Source organism: Cynocephalus volans, chromosome 1 (assembly GCF_027409185.1).
Source record: "Cynocephalus volans isolate mCynVol1 chromosome 1, mCynVol1.pri, whole genome shotgun sequence".
Classification (NCBI taxonomy): domain Eukaryota; kingdom Metazoa; phylum Chordata; class Mammalia; order Dermoptera; family Cynocephalidae; genus Cynocephalus; species Cynocephalus volans.
Window position 1 is genome coordinate 231,447,799 of NC_084460.1, and position 24,218 is coordinate 231,472,016.

A 24,218-nucleotide genomic window follows, 5' to 3' on the forward strand; every position below is an offset into this window, starting at 1 on the left:
ATAGATATAAATCTGTACATTTTCATCTAGTATTAAGCAAACACAATGAGGATTTACACAGTCAAGTAAGAGAATTTTTGAAAAAATAATTGATACATATAGATTTACATTAAAATTTAAAAATTACACATGTAACTTTTAAGGAAACTTATTTATTTTCCATTTTATCTCATAAATGACCTTTGTGAATCCATAAACTATTTAGGTGAAAGATTTGGTTATGAGATTTGAAATCTATTTGAGTGAGTCTTTGGCATATAGCCAAGTATTTTACAGCTCTGTCATATATACTTGACATATGACATGTGTAACCTCTGTCAAATAGGGTTTTTTTGTTTGTTTGTTAGTTTTGTTTACCACTGTATCCTCATAACTTGAAAAAGAGTGCTTAATACATAGTGGGCTTTAATAAATATTTATTTAATTAACTAATTCAACTACATAGATTCTTTTTCTTGTGTTAAACTAAATATATTAACAAATATTTACAAAGTGTGTAATCATACAGTATTCATGTAGTCCTGCCAGGACCTATGAGAGCTGTGACTGATACTAAAGTTCTTATTCTGCTTGTCCCTATGAATCCATTCTCCAATATTGTCCACCCAGGTCTTTGCCTAAGAAGGCTAAATCCCACGGACTACATCAACAGGACTCCCTTGCCCTATGATTCTGATGCAGTTCATCAATGGCAGCACCCACCAGAGAGTGACACCAAAGTATTTATGGATCTGCAGTTTTCTTTTCTTGTAGTATCTTTGGCTTTGGTATCAGGTAATGCTGGCCTCATTAACTGAGTTTGGAAGGATTTCACTCCCTTCAGTTTTTTGGAAGAGTTTGAGAATGATTCATGTTAATTCTTCTTTAAATGTTTGGTCGAATTCTCCTGTAAAGCCATCTGGTCCTGGTCTTTTTTGTTGTTAGGAGATTTACGTTCTTCCAGTTTTAAGGATCCCTTGATAACATTGGGCCTATCTTGATAAACCAGAATTACCTCTTCATCTCATGAAAGTAGCAACCTTAATTCCTTCCATAACCTTAATTCCCTTTGCCATGTGTATTAAATTCCTAAGGCAGCCATAACAAATGACTACAAACTGGGTGGCCTAAAGCTACATAAACTTATTTTCTCTCAGTTCAGCAGGACAAAATTTGAGATCAAAGTGTCATTAGGGTTAATTCCTTCTGGAGACTATGAAGAAAAAATCATTCCAGGTCTCTCTTCTAGTTGCTGGTGGTTTGCTGGCATTCCTTGATGTTATTTGGCTTGTGGACACAGCATTCCACTCTCTGACTTCATCTTCATATGACCTTTCTCTTTGTCACCATGTTTCTTTTTTTATAAGGACTCTCTCAATGGATTTAGGGCCCACCCTAATCCTATGTTAACTGATTTTGACCCTTAACTTAATTACATTAGCAAGGATGCTATTTTCCAAAAAAGGTACGTGTTGAGGGTGCAAGTGGACATAAATTTTACTGAGGGGACACTATGCAACCAACTATGCCACATAACCTAGCATATTCACAGTTCCTGAGGATTAAGATGTAGACATATTTGGGGGTCCATTATTCTGCCTGTCACACTCCTCATCTCTCTCCTGTTATTGGCCATTATTATAAGCCAAGGGGGAGGTTCTGGTGCAACAGTGGTATATGACATGAAGGTCTGAGTCACCTGCTTGTGCAGCTTACATGTACTCCCTGCCCTGCTTCTGTCTGATTCATAATGTATCACTTCCACTTTACTATTTATTGCTGCTGGGTCCACCTGATTTTATGACTCCTTGGGTCTAATATAACTCAGTTCAAGAGGAACTGCACGGTTGCTTGGTGGCCTCTCCTCAGGCATTCATCTCTACCAAGGCCCAGTATCACATCAGCTACTCTTTCAATTGGTGTGTAGTTTTTTTGCAACAGACATCATGGACTTTTCCATAGATCCTCAGGGATCTTTGCTGTAATTCTCCTACTGGGGCTTGTCATAAACCCTATAACATCATCTTTTCTCATCACAGATATCTCTAATATTAGAGGGTCTACTAGGTCATACGTACAAAGTGGCAGAACCTCATGTGTTATATCACAGTCTCCAATGTTTTTTTGTCCGTTTGTTTTTCACTCCTTATTCATTTGGGCTGATTAATTGATATCATTAATATCATGAATAAAATGTCATGTGTGATATCCAAGTGGTTCAGGATCCTTTGGACTATATTATGACAGAGACTGAGGGAATTAACCTAACCTTTGTGCAAGATAATAAATACATATTTTATTCATCCCATGTAATGTGAACTATTTCTGGTACTCCTTCCCCATGGACATGAAAAATAATGCTTTTGCCATATCATTGACTGTATATCTGAAACTATGTTAATCTGTTCTAGCTAAAATACTACATATGGCTCCACATTTGTAAATAGATTACTAATTGGTCAAGTTTAAAGTAGTCTACTGGGGAGGGAAGCAGAGGGAGAGGGGAAAGGAGGAATTGGTAAAGGGACACGAAAATCAACTGCATTGTATATTGATAAATTTTTAAAAATTGTATAAAAAATAAAAATAAAATAAATAAAAAAATTATGGGGGAAAAATAATAAAGTAGTCTACTGTATCATCCTGAATCTGTCTGGTTTGTGAAAGGGTCAGACTGATAAATTAAATGGGTATATGATAGGACTATTATCCTTGCATCCTTTAGATCTTTAAATGTGACACTGATCTCTGTTATCCTTTCTGGAATGGATAGTGTTTTGATTCCTTATTTTGATAGAGGAGGGGTGTTGCCAGTTTTAGCAGCTTCTACTCTGAATTCCCCACTTATAATAGCTCTTATACCCCTCAGGCCTAGGAACCAGTCTTAAGGTTCTGCCAACACCATGTGATGTGCTTTGTAATTATATACTCAGAGACCCTCAAAATGATCCCTAGTTCAGTCTATGGACCCAGATGAACCACTTTGAGCTGGCTCCAGGTCAGGACACTATTTATTACCTGCCCCCACATACTTGTAAACCTCTACTCTAAACAGAGGACCATAATGAGGATTCAGGCCCCTGGGTATCAATGTCAACTTTGAGCCTATGTCCAGAAGTCCTCAAAATGATTTCTCTTTTTCCAATGGATGGTTACTTGAGTAAATTTGCATATCCCTCTTTGAGAAAGGACTCAAAGAATCATAACTATGTAATTACATTGGTTAGTGCTCAGAAAACCTGGCGAGCTACCATGTACTCATCTCTTTCAGGTACCAGCCCCTTGGCCTCTGACAACTGTAGCAAATAGTAGGGAAAGTGCCTGTCCTTACTGCTATTTAAAGCAGTGGTTCTCAAACTCTGCTGTGGATTTTAATCACCTGGGGAGCTCTAAAAATTTCCAAGATTCAAGCTGTGCCCTAAAATATTTAAATCAGAATCTCTGGTAGTGGTACAGAGGCATTTGTAAGTTTTAAAATACCATTGGTGATGCCAATAGACAGTCAGATTTCAGATCTAGTGGTTTAAAGAAAAAAATTGTATTTGAATTTAAAAGATTAAGTATTATAACATTTTGATGCCAAAAGAAACTTTTTTAAAAAAATTAATATTTGTGTTTAATATTGTACTTAATATGACACAAAAGAAAATCGTAAAATCAAGTATATAATTTTCATTCAGCCAGGTATCTTAGCCTCCCAACGAGAGACTTTAGAAACCATTAGAATTATTTCCTTGGATAATAGGAATGCTAAATGAAGACACCGTCAGACCTAATAATAATCATAATTGTTATAGTTATCCTCATAGTTATAGTAACACTCATCACATAGGCAGTGTGTTAGGTGCTTTATATAAATTATCCCTGATCCAAGTATACTCTCACAAGGTATACATTATTAATACCACATTGCAAAAGCAACTTTGACAATTTTTGAACTTTAAAGAGAGCCAATATTGAAATAGTGCAAATTACTATTAGACAAACTTTGGAAGAACTTTGTAGAATTAGAATGAGTTATCTATTAACTAAAAGTAGACTGTGTTTCATGTGTCAGAAAACCTGAAATAACAGTGATATCAACAAGATAAAAATTTATTTTTCTTTACCCAATTGAATTCCTGGGACATATTAGAAAAAGACAAAGGATTTTATAACTAATTGAAAGGAAAAGTGATGAGTCAGAAATAGCTGCTGTGTAATGAGCAACAAAGGAACATCAACATATAGGAAGTGCATAAAGATGACCCAGGCAAAAATTCACTTTTCACAAACAGTATGTAAGCTTGAATCTAAGGACTCATTTACATGAATAAATGAGTTCATGCATCATTGAAATTAATACACTTACTCATAGATTAGACTTCTGAGATATAACACCTGCTGGATATTTAGTAGACGTCTTAGCATTGTTACGCATACTAGAGGTATACTTAACTTCCAAAGAAGAGAAAGCTTCCACATTTGGAATTGGCAGGCAGTTAATGCTCATATTTTCAAAACCCATAGGCCTCCCACACCCCCCTTAAATCAAGTGTGGAATTAATCCCACCTGAATCACATGGGCTGAGTAGGAGACAGTGGTTCCTAGTAAAACTGCTACCAGAAGGACGAATAAGTGAATGGATGGATTCTGGGCTGGTACAATAATACATATCTCCTTTATCCCTCACTCCCTTCTTTTCTTCCTTCCTTCTTTCCTCTTTCCCTTCCTTTGTTCCTCTCTTCCATCCTTGCATTGTTCTATTTATAGAGTGACTAATATCTGGCCCTTTTCTAAATACTGAAGAATACATTAATAAAAAACCCAGTCCATTGCCACAAGAAGATGCATCCAGTGGCAAGATACAGACCATTGCAAAACACATAATAAATGGCTAGAGATTCAGCCCTGGGGACCTGAAGACAACGATGGTGGGGAGCTGTGCGGCTGTTGCCTGTGCAACCAGGCCTGGCCACGGAGTAAGAACCAAAAGCCCCTGGGGCCCTGAGATGGAGGGCCAAGCCCTGCTCTCCCTCTCCCACCCACCAACAACATCTTAGAGTGTACTTATTAGGCAGGAGTGTTTCTATGGGGTGTAACTTATCTGCTCATCTCCTTCACAAAGTTTCTGCTTAGATTTTTCTAATTCATTTTTAAGAGTTTTTTTTTTCTTTCTTTCATTAAGGATGTTAATCTTTGGGTTAAATTTGTTACTTATCAATTCAAACTAAAGTTAATAAAAAATAAATAAATGGTGACAGAGGCATGTAGAGTCTAACGAAAGCAATGAAGAAGGGGATTGGGCTATCTGCATATGGTGTCTGAGATGATTTCACAGGAAGATGAGATATGAAATATTTCATAAAATATAGGTAGAAGCTAGCCAGGTGAAACAGTGGAATAGGGGCTGTACAGAAGATGGAAGAGAATATTTAAGGTATGATTAGGAGAATGAGGCAGTCAGGTAACTAGCAAAAAATTGGTATGGCTTGTCTGAAGATCAGTGTCAGGGGAAGCTGGGAAGTCATTACCAGGACATGGGCAGGGTCTGATAAGAAGTTTGGATTTTATCCTAATGACCCTTGCAAGGTTTTGAGGACTCAAGAGAGAAGAAACGAGTGTTGTTGCAAAACAATGAGAAAGAGCAAGAGAAAAAAGGGATTGAAAGTTCAGCAAACCAGTCAAAGCCTGCTAGTAAGGAGACTTGTGAAGTAACATGATAAGGTCCTGCACTAAGGACTCTTTTCGTTGTCGAGAAGATGAGAAAAGAGGGTAGACTTGAAGCAGTGAGTCGAGGACCCCACAGAGGTTGATGGAAACCAGAAAGAAATATTAAAGATGCAGAGAGAGTGGCTAGAGTTTAAGAAAGAAAGAAGTAGTGAAGAAAATGTTAGTGGGGCAGATAGAGCATGATGACTAAATGTATGCATTGAATTGGGGATGTTCCAGTTTAATGGAATACTGAGGGTAAAAGAAGAAAGTTGCTGTGAACTGAGGCATGGATGGGAAGTGAGGAAGTGCGGATTTTCAAAGCCATAACGATGAGGTAAGTAGAGAGAGAATACAATAGCTGTGCAGAGGCTTGAGGTGACCTGATAATTATTTTTTTTTGAGATGAAAGTAATTATAACATGTAAATATACCTTGGAAAAGAGCCAATGTACTGAGAGAGGTTAAAGATCTATAAGCCAGATGCAGAGCAACAATGGAGGCATTAGTCTTGATTTTAAGCACCCTCCCAAGTTAAATACTTTCCCTTTTTCCTCCCCTCAGTGTACAAGAAACCACAGACTTATAGTTAAGAAAGTAATTTTCTGAACCCTTTCAAGGTCATGCTATTCATAAAAGCTTTTGCTTTTCAGTTCTGTCCTTTATCCACAGCACCAACTTTTGGATCAGAAGAGAAATATTTGTGATAAGATTCCAAATTCGCATGTTTTTTTTTTTTTTTTTTCTTCTTTCTTTCCCCACCCCCACACCTTTTATTTTAAAACAATTTTCTCCTGCACTCCAAAATAAGGAGAAATAGGAACTGGTAAAACATTAACATAACATGTGAAGGTGGCATTTCAGGTGGTATTTCATAAGGCCCCCTGTCCAGCCATAACTTAGCATGTCACAAGTATCCTTTCTCCTAGTAGTTACAATGGTAAAGGCAAATGTAAATAACAGCAGGGAGATGGAACTACATATGGTGTGGGATTGGATTTTTCTTTAATTTCTTTATGGGAAATGTAATTTGATAGCAACTGGTGCTACAAAGGTGCAGATGGTGAGTTTCAGGAAGATCTTATTACCTGCAGCGACAGAGTCCAGCTTGCCTTTGACAGCTGTAATTAGCCTCTTTGGAGTTGGGGTGAAAACATTATCTCTGAGTCCTTGGCATTTTTTGCAAGAAGAATGAAATGGTTTATTTTTCATTTATTACTTATGACAGGAAACTGAAAGAGGAAAAGCTGGCCTGAACTCAGGAGAGACAGAAAGTCTCATCTCCCAGGAGAATGAGCAGCCATAAAGGTATGCATAATTCAAAGATCATTTTGTAGTTATGTGGAATGTTTGGTGGGAGTCAAATAATAAAATTCTTTAAATTGGTTAGCTAAATGTCCAAACCAGCTGCAATTATTTCAAATGGTTCCATGAATATAGAGCAACTCCATGAACACATGGTACCTCTAAAGCCTGCTTTCCCCCAAAGCCTTCTTTTCTGGCATGGGAACTTAATTAAAATTGAATGTGCTGGACGGTCATTGCCCGTCAAGGCTTGTGGCCAGCCCTTGCTATTGGATCTAAGAGTTCTGACAGCTTTTCACCGATGATGCTAGCTGCTCAAATAAGGCGGGCACAAATAAGAATGAACTAGATTAATTTTTTACCCTTCAGTCACACCCTGCTTTGTAAAAGCCCAAACAGTCATTTTAATGCAAATATAAAAGTTTAAATATCATTTTTAGGCTTCTTCCCCCATCTGGATTCTAGAGCAGAGGATATGATACGTACTGAATTGTGAAAGGGAGATTATTCTCCTCCAGTTTTTGTCTGGTTGGAGAGAATGCTTCACTGATAGTTCTCGACAGAAGTCAAAATTTGGCATTTGAATCCCAGGAGTTAGTGCACATTTCTGCAGAAAAACATTTGTCATATTACATCAGAGACTTGACTACAACTTTTTCTCTCCCGAAGTTAAAAGCTTTCAGTGCCCGAAGTTTTTCCTGTACTTTTACATATGAACTTAAAATACAAAGCTTCGACAACCAAATGATGACTTTGCTTATTTTAACTTCCTGAAATCAGCTTAATGTTTAATTCCATTAATATTTGCTTAATATTTAATGGGGACCTCAGTAGGGTACATGGCACTCTTCTAAACCTCCCATCCCAGCAAATATATGAATTTGGATCAAATCAGGAGAATAAATATATCCCAGAAGAAGACATGAATAAAATAGGTAATTTATCTAAATAAGGCCATCTCCCATCAGAATGCCTTCATCTAGTAGTTTAGTAGAAGCCAGGGAGGAGGACGTTTGAGCCTGTGGAAAAAAAAAAAAAAAAGAAAGCTACAACTGTGAATTCTTTAGCAACTCAGGTTGATATCTTGAGGTATAATTCGAATTCAATTTGGTTTACTTCAATTGAATACAGTTATTCATTATCTATTATGTGCTAGGTAGAAACTGTGCTGGGTACTGTGGACATAAATGTTAGCAAATACGTCCAACTGAGATAGATGCTAAATACACCTTTTTGGAAGGTCAATTTAAATCGTTAAAAACCAACTTTGCATTAACTATTAGCCAGCTAATAATCCACCAGAGTTTGGAAATTACAAGATCCAAGTAGAGAATGCTGCACATGTACCAGTTTAGAATTCCTTTGTACAGCTGCTGTAAAATTCCTATCTGAAGAGCTTCTAAATACAGATAGGAAAAGTGTACAAGAGAAGCATAGGGACACCAGTAGTCACAGCTACATTCTAGGCATAAAAGCTAGAAATATTCTAGGGATGAATTCTCCAAGAACATGGGCCACGTCCTATTTGTGTGCATGTCCAAATTCTAGGACATAATAGTCACTCAATACATGACTGTTGGATAAAATGGACGATTAAAAGAATAGATGAATGAATTTGTAGGTTTGGTCATAGAAGTAGACTGCAAGCTGCATCATATTGTCATCTGAAGAACTTTAAAAAAACAGCGAGTTTCTACCTTTGAGATTCAAATTAATTACTTTATAGTAAGGCACAAGCATATCTCTTTTAGAAAACTTCTCAGGCAATCCTGGTGATTATAATGTGAATCCATGGTAGAAAATCATAGTTGTATGAGAAATACACAGTTTTCCTTACAAATATCAACCATTTATGAAAGCCAGACAACTATTTTAGGATTTAATTTTTAGTTTTACATTCTTTCATTCTTCACATATTTCTAGGGTGTTACAGTTACGTGCCTTTCTCTCTTATAGATTAGTTCGCTTCCTGCCTGAATGTTTTTTCATTATAACTAGACTATAGAGATTGCTATTCAATCTTCTGGTAGTTTATTTTTCCCTGAAGATCAGTTTTGAGTAAGAACCGAGTACTCCTGTCTCTTTATTATAGAATTATAGGAGAATCATGGTTTGACAATTCAACATTTGATGACTCAGGTTCCTAAAGACTGGATCTTTTCACTTTTTTCATTTTCTATCAGCCTGGAGATATATTATATTCTCTTTTTAGTAAGGCAATTTCCTTGTCTAACTTGTAGATCATCTATTACAATGCTTGAATTTCTGTGATTGTTAAACCAGTGTGTGGATTTGTTTTATTACAGCTCTCATGCCTGGGACACAGTAGATCTTTTGCCATATACTGTAACCTCATAAGCTCAGTTGTTTGGTAACCACTACCTTTTGAAAATTAAATTATAACTTAAATGCACAAGTAGAGCTTACTTTGTAAAAAAAAATTCTCAGTGATTTATTTGATAAAGAAAACAATTATCTACAAAATTATTGTTTGTAAATCCTATATTATATTACACATTTGCGTAAAGACATTTATATGTGTTTATGAGAGTTATAAATATGCTGAATAAAATATACAGAATATTAGTATTTGCTTAGAAATATGAAATTTGCTTTCATTACACTAACCCTTTAAATTATTTTTAAAAAATTTTACTCATTTTAGCAGATTTGCTTTCATCTGTGATGTATATGCTCCTTTTTGCTCTGAAATCTTCTAAAACATTAGCCTTCAGCATAGCTGTGTTTTCTTCCACAGGCCTCTTTCCCATGTGTTTGCATAAGGCACTGCTATCATGAGGACATTTTGGCCTCAGCATGCTACTGTAAAGTGGTTACTAAGTGACACTTTCTGTTTTTCTCCCCAGGCCATTTGTTGTCCTCTCTAACATTCTTTTCTTAGATACTAAATTGGTTAGAATCTCTTGGCACCTGGCTGTGTCTTCTCACTTCTGTGTCCTGGCCAAAACCCACTCACGTTACTTTCGTATGGAGATATGTGTTACATACTTTGATTTTGCTTATGTGATCAGGGCATTTATGCTTTGTTCTGTTAAAACACACACACACACAGACACACACACACACACACATGCACACACACACACACACACACACAGAGACACACACACACAGACACACACACACGTGCACACACACATATATATATACACTCTATCCAAGAATGATCACATAGGCTGAGTTTGTATTTGTTCTTCTTCCTTCCTATATTAGCTGGATATATTTTTAGCTTGGCACAGCTGTGAGTTTTATTTGCTTGTTTGTTTTACTAAACCTCTCTTGCACAATACTAGGAATAAGATAGGCCCTCATGAACTGACTGAATGGCACCAAACTAACTGTAACTATATGTGGCTCTGGATAAATGAACTAGATTTGCAAACAATGAGAACATTTATACATTCTTCTCAATCAGTATTAATATGAAGGATTTTCAAAATTCTTATAGAAGGATTTGTATTATCCTTTAGTCCAATTTTTCCGTGAACTTTTTGAAGGCAGCAAAATAGTTATTGCTAGGCAGTAGACAAGACTGTAGGGAAATCTCGGAATTCAGGAGTAATATCTGGCAGTATGTTTCAGGTAATCCATTGTCAGTTCAGTTTATGACAGAGAACCTGTCCTCAGTACAAGTCTGATGATCCACAAGAATCTTGTTAGCTTCATGTTTTCTTTTCAATGGTAATAGCTATTTTTGAAACTTACTATATACCAAGAACTGTGCTAAGAGAGATTTGCATAAATTAACTCTAATCCTCTTATGAAACTGGAGAGAAATGTGTTATAATTCTAACATTTCAGCTGAGGCCATGCCATACACCTAGTGAAACCAAGGCGATGACCCCTCTCTCTCTTGCACTGCGTTGGGGATGTGCCTTCAGAAGCATGCCAAATTTCCTTAAGAGTGTCAGATTTTAATGGATATTCAAAAAACAAGAAAGAATGACGCATTGTTTGTTGTGATGTACTGAAAAAAGCTCTGCTTTTAGAAAAAGAATTCCTAGGTTCAAGTTCTCTTCATTTGGCCAGTTTTTTGTTTCTCTTTTCTTATTCATGAAATGGGAATAATTCATCCTATTTTCCTCCCTCTTTCCCTCACAAGAGACTTTTTAAAAACCAGATGCAGAAGAAAGTGTATACAGAAATGTAGTAAAAATGTAAAGCACTAATTTAATACTAAATATATACACACGTGGACTCAATTTGCTCCAATATAAAAATACATTATAGTATATATGAATTACTCAAATAGCATATCTATGTTGTATAGATACATATACACATCTGTGACATACATGAAAGCCTGAAATGAGAAATTTTCCGAATAGAAGAAGTAGACCACAGAACTCAACACTGGTATTTCATGAGACTCATTTGCTAAAAGCATAATAAATTAGAAAAAACAAGAGCCAAAGTGATACTTAGTATTATTTTAAAAATTCTCATTCCTTCAGAGGATAAAATGAAATTTCTAGACTTTGAAAAATACCAGTCAACACCCAGCGCTATCATGATGTAGAAGAAGAATATAAATAGAGCAGCTAGAAATAAAGACCACATATGTAAGCTGAAAAGAGAGATTTTAGTCTTGGGGATTTTAGTTTGAAAATGACTTAAACCACAAAGTAAAGTCATGAGATGTATCTACTTAATTTCAAAAATTTATTCATTATGGTATGTTTTCAAATATTTGGATGCTTGATTTCCTCTAACAAGAGTAAAGCCAAACAAAATAAAATATTTTAAGAAAGTTTATCCTTGAAATTTAAAAATTATTTAAAGCATTCCAAAGTTATACTTTAATGATTAAAGTAGATCCTTTCAACATTTCACTATTTTCACATTTTCTTCAGTACAGACATATTGATTAATCATTGATGATTTCATCCCTTCTTGTTTCTTAAGAATTTCTGTACAGTTTATTGAAAGAGTAAAGACTTAGATGTGAAAAATATTTCTACTAGGGGTCTTTGAATAAAGTCTGAAAACGTGACTTTTGTGCTTTGTGAAATGACTTTCACCTGGTCAGTGATCCATCTTTGCTTTGCTGCCTTTTCTATACTCTTGCCACCAGGTGGCAGTGAAACAACACATAAGGTTGCCATGTAATTTCTCACATTTTAGTATAAAACAGAAAAAAAAAAAAAAAAAAAAAAAGACAGAAGATATCATTACATCACTGACTTAATTATCAAGGACCAGGTTGTCAATATGAGGATGCTCAGAGAATATCGAAAGTGTTAATGCCATAGCTAAAAATAATGTTAAAGATCAAAGATTCAGATTTGTAAAGGTTCCCAGATATTCAGAAGAAGACATGAACACTGTTCCTGTTCATGCCATTGAATGAGTGGGGCACTAATTAATAACACATCATGACTGTAACCAGGACTGTCCTGAGCAGACAGGAATAATTGTAGACCTACAAATACAGTACTAAAATAAGATTAATTAATGGCCTCTCCATGCTTGAATATATAGATAGAGAGAGAGGTAGATAGATATTTATATACAGTCATGTGCCGCATAAGGATGTTTTGGTTAATGATGGACTGCATATACGACATTTAGCTTAGGTGTGTAGTAGGCTATACCACTTAGTTTTGTGTAAGTGCATTTTATGATGCTTGCATAACGACAAAATTGCCTAATAATGCATTGCTTAGAACACACTCCTGTCATTAAGCAACATGTGAGTATACATGTATATAAAGAGAGAAAGGAATAAGTACAATATAGAAAACATTTCAATTCCATAATGCTTCCATCCATGGAACATTTATATGAGAATTTGCTTCTTTTGGAATATGTTTCCTCTACCCATCCACCTATGTAATTTCTTTCTCTCTCTCTCTTTTTTTTTCATATCTCAGTTCAATCACTACTTTTCTTTTTAAAAAGATGTTCCTTTCTTCTCAGATTAGGCCAATTCTCCCTATTATATGCTCGCCTATAGTATCATGCTTCTTTGACCCAGTTATTATTTGAAGAAGCTTTTGATTAATATCTATCTCTATCACTATACTTTAAACTCCATATGATAGAAAATATTTCTAGTTTTGATCAGTATTATTTCCAAATGCATTTAATCAAGCATGGTGATATGATGATACATACATATATATGTATTTAACAAATAAATGAACATTTCAGTCACTGGGTATACAAATTTTAGCAGCTTTTTTATTGGCAACAAATGTATTTGGTCGATGGTAACTGGCCTTAACAGTTCAAGGTAAAAAACTGCAATTCTTCCTCCATTCTACTTTACAGAACTTTGCAAAATTTATTTGTAAAGATAAAAATGTCATTTGGAAAGAAAAACAAATCTATCTTTAGAGATTAACTATTATCTATAATTTCTATGGGAAAGCACATGGCTTCAGTTTGAAGCTGACCTTGTAGGCAGAATAACTCACACCATGTACAGCAGCTGTTGCATTTTCATATTGTTTTAACTTGTACATTCTTAACCTGGAGTCCATGACTGGGCTTCAGTGCTTTGCTGCTCACTCTGAAATTATTCAAGAATTTTTTTTTTTGTGTGTGTGTGTGTGTGTGTGTGTGTGTGTGTATAAACTAAAAGAGTGTATAATTTTACTAAAATTTTAAATAACTATGCCATAGAAATATATGGTATAATTATAATTAGGGGAGAAAATGTACAATTTTTATATAATTAAACTTCACCAAAGTAATAATGATTCTTTCTGTGGCCAATATATGGCTGGGCAACACATTCTGTTGTTACTGTTATTTTTAAAAGTTTCTATCTGATAAAAGGCCAAGGTCAATACCATTTCTTAAATACTAAGGCAATTTGAAATAATTTATGGCCATCATAAAGCCTTTACACTTTGGCCAAGTTCAATTATGAGAGAAAGAAAAATTACCCAAGTTTTAGAACCAAGTGCAAAAAAGCCATTCATTCAGAATTCATTAACTTTGGAATTTTGATAATTTGAATAAAGACTCAGATTATATTCAGTCAAATTTTCTTCACCTGTGGTTAAAGAACATGATTTGTAATACTAAAGTCTTCTATTTTTCTGTTTATCTTGTGCTTAGTTGTTTTATCCATTACTAAAAGTGGGGTTTTGAAGTTTCCAACTATTATTGTTGAATTGTCAATTTCTCCCTTCAATTCTGTCAGTTTTGCTTTATATATTTTGGGGCTTAGTTGTGAGGTGCATATATGTTTATAATTGTTATATATTCCTAATCAATTGACCCTTTATCTTTATCCACTTCATCATTAATAACATTTCTTTGCTTTAAAGTCTATTTTGTATTATTAGTATAGCCACTCCTGCTAATTCATGGTTAGTGTTCACATGATATGATACAACTTTTGTATCCTTTTACTTTCCATGTATTTGTATCTTTGAATCTAAAATGTGACTCCTAACGTATTGGTAGTTGGATACTGTTTTTTATTCTAGTCTGCCAATCTTTGCATTTTGACTTGACTATTTAATTTTTTCACATTTAAAATTATTATTCATATATTTGAATTTATATCTGCCATTTTACTTTTGTTTTCTATATGTCTCATGTCTGTTTGTTCCTCTGTTCTTCCTTTACTGCTTTCTTTTGCATTCAGTGAATGTTTTCTAGTGTAAATTTTTAATTTCTTTAATTCTTATTTACTATGTTTTAAAAAATATTTTCTTAGGGCTTACCATACACATCTTAACCTATGAGAATCTACTTCAGATCTATAGTAACTTATTTCTAGTAAGATAAGAAATGTTACTCCTACATCACTCTATTTGGTGCTATTATTGTCATGTATAGTACATCTCTATATGCTACAACAAATATAATACATTGTTATATTTATTACTTTATATAATTTTATTTACTTTTTAAAAGTTGGGACAGAAAAAGAGATCAAGTATATATTTTAGAGTCTGTTATAGTTTACAATCTCATTTAACATTTCTGATTCTGCTAGTTTGTTCCTGTGAATTTAATTACCATCTGAGGTCATTTTCTTTGCCCCTCGTCTCCTTCTTTGTGCATTTATTAACAAATATATTATCTTTCTATATGTTATAGGCCCAACAATTCAATTATATACATATTGTTTTATATGATTCCCTTTAAAACTAGTTAAATGAATAAGGAGAAGAAATATACATTTTTATTGTTCAAGTCTCCTGGGATGCCAGTGGTGTTAGAAGGATCTCCTCAACTATCTCTTTTCCTGATTTTTCTGTTAAACTTTGTGCTTCTGTTGGTATCATATCAGCTGTTATGCTTCACTAATTGTCAGTTGATTGTTCTGTTGTTTTCAACAATGCCCTTGGGCACAAACTGCTCAACAGTCTCATTAAATTAAGTCCAGGCCCCTTTGCAGGGGTAGTTTTTGAGGCCAGTCATTGCATTTTTTTTTTCTTACCCTTGTAGGACTCTTCTTTGCTGTCCCTTTTCCCTGGTAAACTAGCTTGCCTACAGATTAGCTATTACGGAGCTTCTAGCCTCCTTTTAATTGTTTACCACCAAAATATCCATTGTTTCCAAGAGCATCCTTAGGCTTGACCTTTGCCATATGCTGCTTCAAGTAAATTCAGTTTCATTGCGAAGATCTTTAGAACACTCTTTTTTTTTTTTTTTTCTATTGGCCTGCCTCTCTGTGTAAGTAAAAAATCTCCATAGTGGATGTGGGGATGGTGGTCTGCTTTCCTAAGAGAGACACCCCTGGTTTTTAACCAGGATACTGAGCTAGAGTAAGAGCCTCTGGTTTCCTTGGCTCACCACTCCTGACATGGAACCACCACCTTGTGAGCAAGCTCAGGTGAGGTGATTTGGTTGCCACTATCCTCAGCCTATCACACAACCATATGAGTGGAGCCTGGTTGGAGAAAGGTAATCACCAACTTTTTGGCCACACTTAACAGGAATTTAGCTCCTGCAACTCAAAGCTGGAGGTGAGGTGTGAGAAATGCTGGAGGTCTGTCCCTCTTGGATAAATACAGTCTGCCATGATTAGAAGCTGGGGGAAGTTGGATACCCTCCATCTTCTTGGCCACACATATGGAGCTTCTGTCACATTGAGGTGGGGTTAGGAAGAGAGTGGGTTTGGCTCAAGTTCCACAGATACTGACTGTTCTTCCTGAGACTTAGTGGATTTTCTCGAATAAATGTGTCATTTTCATTATGCCCTATGAACAATTTTCAGAGACTTTAAATGGTAGTTTTCTTTTTTAAAGTAATTTTGCGTGTGATGGTTGATTAGGCAGGAAGTGAGCCCATGAGCTTCACAGCTGCCATTCCAGAGTCGGAACCATGTTCCTTTTGTTCTTTCTTTTAAATAATCTCCATTGGTCTTTCTTCAAGTTTACTGATTTTTTTTCCCTGTAGTATCCAATCTTTTACTTAGTACCTCTGGTGGATTTTTCTTTTCCAATATTGTATTTTTAAGTTGTAGCATTCCCATTTTTCCCCTATAGTTTTAACTTCTCTACTAAGAGTACTTATATTTTCACTTGATTAAGCTTTCTCTTTTAGGTCCTTGAACATGTTTATAAAGTTCTTGTCTGAATTCTAACATATGGGTCATTTCTCAGCTTTTATTGCCCCTTTTTCTTGACTATTTATAACATTTTCTTATTTCTTAATACATCTAGTAATTTTAAAATTTAATGCTAGAGGTTGTAAGTTGTACATTGTAGGCAATCTGAGTAGTGTTAGTATTTATTTTCTTTTTCAAAATAAAACAAAATATTAATTATTATGTTTAGCTATTTATTTTTTTGATTGCCTTTTTTTATGTTACCTTCATAGAAAATGTATAGTGCTTTGTTCTGGCATATAGATAAATTATGGGAGATGCTGTTAACACTGTCAGGGTTCCTTTTATTTTTGTTTTAGGGCTATTTCAGTTTTGTCGTTAGTCCTAAGATGTCACTCTTCTATAGGGTTTCTATTCTATTTCAGCTGAATCCCCAAGTTATCAGAGAGGTCTCTCCACTTTGGCTGAGACAGAATTTCAGCAGCCTCAGCATTGTGTGATCTCTAATAGCTACACTGGAGTTTCAGCTACACAGCACCTCTCTGTTAAGGTACATGGAGATTTGTCTTGCTCATGCACAACCCAGTCCTTACTCAGGACGACAGGAAAACCATCAGCAGGTTTCTACCCCCATCCTGCACTGATTCTTCCTCTCCATTGCCCAGTTCCACAAGTTTTAGACACTTCAGTGAGTCCAAACTTAGACTGTTTACTTCTCAACCTATGAGGACCTCTGTGCTCTCTTTGGGATCACCTTTCCCGTACTGTGGTTCAGAAAGTTCTTCCAGATAGAAAGTGGGAAGAACTTGGGGCCCAATTTGTGTATTTCTCCTCTTTGAAGGGTCTTAGCACTGTACTCCTTGATATTCAATGCTTTATACAGTGTACTCCTACATTTTGTCCAGTTTTGTATTGATTACAGCAGAAGGTAAGTATGGTACCAATTACCCCATCATGGTTAGAAGCAGAAGTCTCAGGATTTAAATTTTTGAAAAGATTATATTCAAGTTCTGAAAAAAGTACCCGCATATAATAAAGACTAAGTCATAGTTTCTGAATAAATGTCTTCTAATTTTATTACTTTTTATATTAAATAAATAAGCCTAGGAAACACATAGATTGAGATTTAGAATTAGAACAAATCTGAGTAACCTAAATTGTAGCTCTATGAACTTAGAAAAATGTGTTAGGCTCTATAAGCTTCACTTTTTTCATCAGAAAAAAATAGAAAAAATAATATTTTTCTTAAAGATTTGCTATGTTACTTATTGAAGTAGTGTGTGTATGCAGAAATCTGTTACATAAAATGGTAGAATTTTGTGCTTTTAGAAGGAAGATATCGGGGAAGAAAAACCATTTAGTATACGGGTTAAAAATGGGAAATATGAAGAATTGCAAACCTAGGTTTTATTCAAAGCTTCACCTTTTGCTAGTTATGTGACCTCAAGTTACTTAACCTTTCTGAATATAATTGTCACATATAGGCAATAAGTTAAGGTATTACCTACCTCAGATAAAAAGCGAAGTGTAAAAACACTTAGCTCAGTGCTTGATAAACAATAAGATCTTAAGAAAATTAACTACTATTATAATTGTCATTTCTAGTTCTTCTCAGAGAGCATAGTTAACAATTCCTTTTAAAACCAGTATTTCCAGTTCAGTGTTTGTCCTAATGATAAGATGTTTAAAGCCAAGGCCATGAGTAAAGGAAACCTGCTAGTACACCACATCCCTAATTAAGATAGATTCCACAGCTGCTAGGTGCAAAGACTACCCACAATGCCACAATGTGTGGACTGCATATGGGGTCTGGTTGCATATGGGCCATATTGTCAGAGACGCCTAAAGGTATTAAGGGGAGTTATATGGAATTCATACCTAAATAAATGCTCTAAAATTCCACCAATGTGCTGGAGAAAATGATAGGAGAGAACCCCATATTCCCCAAGCATGTATAAGTTATAAACATCCCCAGATTACCTTTGTTAAATATATGTTTGAAATTCCACCTTCCTGACTCATTACCATCAATAGTCAATAGGGACTATATTTTCTTTAAAGAAAAATCATGGGAGGAGCTAACCCAGGTCCTAGGTAGGAGCCACTGGCAGCTCCCACTGCCTGACAGAAGGCAGGGACATGGCCAGGGTCCTAGGCAGGAGGCACAGGCAGCATCCCCCTCTTGGCAGAAGGCAGGAGCATGCCAAAATACCACTTCCACATAGATGGTCCACCACAGCCACTGCCAATGTCACTTCAGGGGTGGCTCACTTCCACAGTAGCAGGATCAACCACTGTGCAGGTGGCTTGCTGCCCACTCAACTGCATTGACACAGGACAGTCAACAGCAGAGACTAGAAAAAGAAAAGGAAGTCTCTCTCTTCTAAGGCCACTCTAGAGTAATAGAAGAAGCAACTGCTCTACCAGATATCAATGTAGAGATACTAGAAATATGAAAAATCAAGAAAATATGACACCACCAAAGGAATACAGTAATTCTCAAGTACCAGACCCCATAGAGCAGGAAGCACTTGAATGACTGAAAAGGAATTCTGAGCAACAATCTTAAGGAAACTTAATGAGCCACAAGAAGAAGACTCAGTTAGTCAATATAACAAGATGAAAAAAAATATCCAGGATATAAAGGAAGACATTTACAAAGAGACTAATACCTTTAAAAAAGAATGTAGCAGAACTCCTTGAACTGAAGAATTCATTCAACAAATAAAAAACACAATTGAGAGCTTAAGCAGCAGGTTAGAGCAAGCAGAATAAAGACTTTCTGATAGTTATTTTGAAATAACCATGTGGACAAAGAGAAGGAAAAAATAATTTTTTTTTAAAAAGGAGAAAACGTAAGATAACCAGCAAACAACATTAAAGCACACAAACATCTGAACACCGAGTGCTCCAGAAGGGGAGGAGAAAGGAAAAGTCATCGAAAACCTATTCAATGAAACAATAATGGAAAACTTTCTAGGTATAGGAAGAGACACAGACGTTCAGATCTAGGAGGCTCAAAGATCCCCAAACGGATTCAGTCCAAAAAAATTCTCTCTGACACACATTACAGTAAAACTGGCAAATCTCAAAGACAAAGATAAAATCCGAAAAGCAGCAAGAGAGAAGCCTTGCCACTTATAAGGGATGCACCATCAGACTAACAGCAGACTTCTCAAGAAAAACTCTACAGAACAGAAGAAAATGGGATGATATATACAAAATACTAACAGAAAAAAAACCAAAAAACTGCCAGCCAAGAATACCGTACACAGCAAGGATATCCTTCAAAAATGAGAAATAGCATATTTTCCAGACAAGCAAAAACAGTGGGAATTCTCCACTGTGTGACCAGCCCTGCAAGAAACCCTCAAGGGAGTCCTGCATCTGGAATCTGAAAAACTATAATCACTACCAAGAATACACAAGAAAGAACAAAACCCACTGGTAGAACAAAAATGCAAATGAGAAAGAGATAGAAACTAAAATTTACCACCTCAAAAAACCAGCAAACATCAAAGACAAACAGTAAAAGAGGAAGAGAGAAACAAAAGATATTTAATACAACCAAATAATAAATCTATAAAATGCCAGGAGTAATACATTTCAATAACAACCCTAAATGTAGATGGATTAAACTCCCCACTCAAAAGACATAGACTGAATAGGCTTGGTGCCTTTGTCAAAGATCAGATGGCAGTAAGTGTGAGGGTTGATTTCTGGATTCTCTATTCTATTCCATTGGTCAGTGTGTCTGTTTTTATGCCAGTACCATACTGTTTTGGTTATTATAGCTTTGTAGTATAGCTTAAAGTCAGGTAGTGTTATGCCTCCAGCTTTATTTTTTTTGCTGAGCATTGCTTTGGCTATTCGTGGTCTTTTATTGTTCCATATAAATGTCTGAATAGTTTTTTCCATTTCTGAGAAAAATGTCTTTGGAATTTTGATGGGGATTGCATTGAATTTGTATATCACTTTGGGTAGTATGGACATTTTCACTATGTTGATTCTTCCAATCCAAGAGCATGGGATATCTTTCCATCTTCTTGTATCCTCTCTAATTTCTCTCAGCAGTGGTTTGTAGTTCTCATTATAGAGATTTTTCACCTCCTTGGTTAACTCAATTCCTAAGTAATTTATTTTTTTGGTGGCTATTGTAAATGGGCAGGCTTTCTTGATTTCTCCTTCTGCATGTTCACTATTGGAGAAAAGAAATGCTACTGATTTTTGTGTGTTGATTTTGTATCCTGCTACTGTGCTGAAATCATTTATCAATTCCAACAGTTTTTTTGTAGAGGTTTTAGGCTGTTCGATATATAGGATCATGTCATCTGCAAACAGGGACAGTTTGACTTCATCTTTTCCAATCTGGATGCCCTTTATTTCCTTCTCTTCTCTGATTGCTCTGGCTAGTACTTCCAACACTATGTTGAATAGGAGTGGTGAGAGTGGGCATCCTTGTCTAGTGCCTGTTCTTAAAGGAAAAGCTTTCAGCTTTTCCCCATTCAGGATGATATTGGCAGTGGGTTTGGCATATATGGCTTTAATTATGTTGAGATACTTTCCCTCTATACCTAACTTATAGAGGGTCTTTGTCATGAATGAGTGCTGAACTTTATCAAATGCTTTTTCAGCATCTATAGAGATGATCATATGGTCCTTGTGTTTGAGTTTATTAATATGGTGTATCACATTTATTGATTTGCGTATGTTGAACCAACCTTGCATCCCTGGGATGAATCCCACTTGATCGTGATGAATAATTTTTCGTATGTGTTGCTGTATTCTGTTTGCTAGTATTTTAGTGAGGATTTTTGCATCTATATTCATCAAGGATATCGGCCTCTTCAGCAAGTGGTGCTGGGATAACTGGATATTGTTATGCAGGAGAATGAAACTAGATCCATACCTCTCACCATATACTAAAATCAACTCAAAATGGATTAAGGATTTAAATATACACCCTGAGACAATAAAACTTCTTAAAGAAAACATAGGGGAAACACTTCAGGAAATAGGACTGGGCACAGACTTCATGAATACGACCCCAAAAGCACGGGCAACCAAAGGAAAAATAAACAAATGGGATTATATCAAACTAAAAAGCTTCTGCACAGCAAAAGAAACAATTAAAAGAGTTAAAAGACAACCAACAGAGTGGGAGAAAATATTTGCAAAATATACATCTGACAAAGGATTAATATCCAGAATATATAAGGAACTCAAACAACTTTACAAGAAGAAAACAAGCAACCCAATTAAAAAATGGGCAAAAGAGCTAAGTAGGCATTTCTCTAAGGAAGATATACAAATGGCCAACAGACATATGAAAAAATGCTCAACATCACTCAGCATCCGGGAAATGCAAATCAAAACCACATTGAGATACCATCTAACCCCAGTTAGGATGGCTAAAATCCAAAAGACTATGAACGATAAATGCTGGCGAGGCTGCGGAGAAAAAGGAACTCTCATACATTGTTGGTGGGACTGCAAAATGGTGCAGCCTCTATGGAAAATGGTATGGAGGTTCCTTAAACAATTGCAAATAGATCTACCATACGACCCAGCCATCCCACTGTTGGGAATATACCCAGAGGAATGGAAATCATCAAGTCGAAGGTATACCTGTTCCCCAATGTTCATCGCAGCACTCTTTACAATAGCCAAGAGTTGGAACCAGCCCAAATGCCCATCATCAGATGAGTGGATACGGAAAATGTGGTACATCTACACAATGGAATACTACTCAGCTATAAAAACGAATGAAATACTGCCATTTGCAACAACATGGATGGACCTCGAGAGAATTATATTAAGTGAAACAAGTCAGGCACAGAAAGAGAAATACCACATGTTCTCACTTATTGGTGGGAGCTAAAAATTAATATATAAATTCACACACACACATACACACATACACACACAAACGGGGGGGGGTAAGAAGATACAACAACCACAATTATTTGAAGTTGATACAACAAACAAACAGAAAGGACATGGTTGGGGGGAGGGGGGGAGGGAAAAGGGAGGGAGGTTTTGGTGATGGGGAGCATTAATCAGCTACAATGTATATCGACAAAATAAAATTTAAAAAATAAAAAAATAAAAAAAAAATAAAAAAAGGAAATTCTAAAGGATCTTAGTGTGACTTGGGAAGAGTGTATAAAATATAAACTTGACATTAGTGTATAGTATATAATGAAAGTGCTACTTTAATTTAGTATTGGAATTTATTTCAATGAATTCAAAATTTGATTTTAATTAAAATACCTTAGATTTCATCTATTATTTTCAACCCTCTGTACCAATTTGTCCAAAGCACAATAAACATATTTCATGACTAGGATTTATACTCATATTTGCTGATGTTATTTGGAACATATATAAAATAAATAATAATAATAATAAATGAAAAAAAAAAAAAAAAGACATAGACTGACTGATTAGATTAAAATGCTAGACTCAACAATGTGCTATTTTCAAGAGACTCACATCACTTGTAAAAACACACACAGACTAATAGCGAAGGGTTATGGAAATGGAAATAGAAACCAAAATGAGGAGAACTTTTCTTATATTGGATAAAAATAGACTTTAAACCAAAAAACATAAAAAGTGACAAACAAAGACACTATGTAATGATAAAGGTATCTATCCATCAAGAAGACATAATAAATATATATGCACCCAACACTGGAGCACCCATATATATAAAGCAAACACTATTAGGCCTAAAGAAATAGACCACAATGTGATAACAGTAGAGGACCTGAGCACTGCTCACTCAGCACTGGACAGATCATCTAAGCAAGAAATCAGCAGAGAAACAGAGGATTTAAACCATACTTTAGACCAGTGGGACCTGGCAGATATCTACAGAACGTGTCATCTAACAACTACATAATGTACATTCTTATTATCAGCACATGGAACATTTTCCAGAATAGACAAAATGTCAGGTCACAAATCAAGTCTCAACAAATTTTTTTAAAATGAAGTCATTTCAAGTATCTTTTCATACCACAACAGATTAAAATTAGAAATCAATAAAAAGCTAAACTCTGAAAACTATACAAATACATGGAAATTAAACAACATGCTTCTGAACAACCTATGAGTAAAAGAAGAAATAAACAGGAAATCAAAAAATTTCTTGAAACCAATGAAAATAAAGAGACATTGTACCAAAACCTGTGGGATTCTGCACAGAAAGAGAAATACTGCATGTCCTTGCTCATAAGTGGAAGCTAAAAATGAAATAAAATTTTTTAAAAAACCAAAAAAATGAAAGAAAGAATCACAATAATTCATGGAACTTTCAAAAGGAAAGAACCAAACCGAGGCCATCAGAGGTGGGAAAGGTGGAGGAGTAGGGAGGATTAGTGAGAAATTGGTAAACGGCCACAAAAAAATGATTACATTGTTTAATGATAAATATTGTAATTATCCTGCAAAAAAAAAAAAAAAAAGGAAAAAGAGAAATCATGAGTCATTCTTGATTTGCTTCCTTTGATGACTTTTTGCCTCAAATCACCAGCTCATGCTGCTGACTCTATCTCAAAATATGTCCTAAATCTATCTATGCTTTCTACACCTACTGCCATCTCCCAATACACCATTGTTTCTTACACAGACTAATTCATTATTTCCTAGTGGTGCTTGGTACTTCTCTTTCCTCCCACAATCCCTTTACTACACACA